A 2033-nucleotide genomic window follows, 5' to 3' on the forward strand; every position below is an offset into this window, starting at 1 on the left:
GGTTGCTAAGGCCCGTTGCTATGCGACTGGCCCTTACCTCCCCCCCCCCCCTCCATTCCTTGTGTGTTTGTGGCCGCTGTTGCCATGGCTTCCGCGCACGTCGCCCTTCGATTGGTCAGAACCCTTCCCGCCTCCCCACCTATCAGGTCGCGAGCTGCTGTTAGCGTGCGCTATCTATTTGCATAGCGCACCCTCCGGTTACCGCCATTGGACAGACGTGGAGTTTATTTACATGCCGGCAGGATACGCTCCGGCAATTGGTAACTACTCAGGCTGGCGAGAGGCCATTGGTCACCCCGATGACAATAGGGGCCCACGTGGGTCCCGCGATGCTGATTGGACGGCCTGTCGTTCGCACTCCGCCCACATTCCATTGCTGATCTGTACAAAGCCGCCAAGTTCTCCACGTGTCTCTTGTTTGTGGTAACAGAGCCGAGTGTAGTCAATGGGCATTGGGGCTGGTGGTATTTCCAGCGTCAGTAATTACACGTTAACTGGATAACATCCAGGGGAAAGCCCCTCACCTCATATAATAACAGAAAACACTTCACAGGCATGTGTTGTGGGGCTACAGGATAAGGTGGCTAAGTGCTAATGTCACTAGGGTAGTAATCTCAAGCTGATACTCTGGGGTGATGGGAGCATGGGTTCAAATCCTATCATAGCAGCTGATGAAATTTAAATTATCATCAATTGTTAAAAACCCATCTGATTTACTTATGCCCTTCAGGGAAGGTAATCTGCTGTCCTAAAGAAAAAAATTTAAGATGCTGGAAATCCAAAACAAAAACAGAATTACCTGGAAAAACTCAGCAGGTTTGGCAGCATCTGCAGAGAAGAAAAGAGTTGATGTTTCAAGTCCTTGTGACCCTTCAACAAAACTGAGTAAAATTAGGAGAGGGATGAAATATAAGCTGGTTGAAGGTATGGGGGTGGTGGTTGTAGGGACAAGCAAGCAGTGATAGGAGCAGATAATCAAAAGATGTCACAGACAGAAGGACAAAGAGGTGGTGATTTTATCTAAACGAATGTGCTAATTAAGAATGGATGGCAGGACACTCAAGGTACAGCTCTAGTGGGGATTTAAAAATAATGGAAATAGGTGGGAAAAGAAAAATCTATATAATTTATTGGAAAAAACAAAAGGAAGGGCGAAACAGAAAGGGGGTGGGGATGGAGGAGGGAGCTCAAGACCTAAAGTTGTTGAAATAAATATTCAGTTTGGTAGGCTGTAAAGTGCCTAGACGGAAGTTGAGGTGCTGTTCCTCCAGTTTGCGTTGGGCTTCACTGGAACAATGCAGCAAGCCAAGGACAGACATGTGGGCAAGAGAGCAGGGTGGAGTGTTAAAATGGCAAGCAACAGGGAGGTTTGGGTCATTCTTGCGGACAGACCGCAGGTGTTCTGCAAAGCGGTTGCCCAGTTTGCATTTGGTCTCTCCAATGTAGAGGAGACCACATTGGGAGCAACAAATGCAATAGACTAAGTTGGGGGAAATGCAAGTGAAATGCTGCTTCACTTGAAAGGAGTGTTTGGGCCCTTGGACGGTGAGGAGAGAAGAAGTGAAGAGGCAGGTGTTGCATCTTTTGCGTATGCATGTGGAGGTGCCGTAGGTGGGGGTTGAGGAGTACGGGGTGATGGAGGAGTGGACCAGGGTGTCACAGAGGGAACAATCCCTATGGAATGCCAACAGGGGGGTGAAGGGAAGATGTGTTTGGTGGCGGCATCATGCTGGAGTTGGCGGAAATGGCGGAGGATGATACTTTGAATGCGGAGGCTGGTGGGGTGATAAGTGAGGACAAGGGGGACCTGTCATGTTTCTGGGAGGGAGGAGAAGGCATGAGGGTGGATGTGTGGGCAATGGGCCGGACACGGTTGAGGGCCCTGTCAATGACCGTAGGTGGAAAACCTCGGTTAAGGAAGGAGGAGGACATGTCAGAGGAACTGTTTTTGAAGGTAGCATCATCGGAACAGATGCGACGGAGGCGAAGGAACTGAGAGAATGGGATGGAGTCCTTAGAGGAAGTGGAGCGTG

Source organism: Carcharodon carcharias, chromosome 3 (assembly GCF_017639515.1).
Source record: "Carcharodon carcharias isolate sCarCar2 chromosome 3, sCarCar2.pri, whole genome shotgun sequence".
NCBI lineage: Eukaryota > Metazoa > Chordata > Chondrichthyes > Lamniformes > Lamnidae > Carcharodon > Carcharodon carcharias.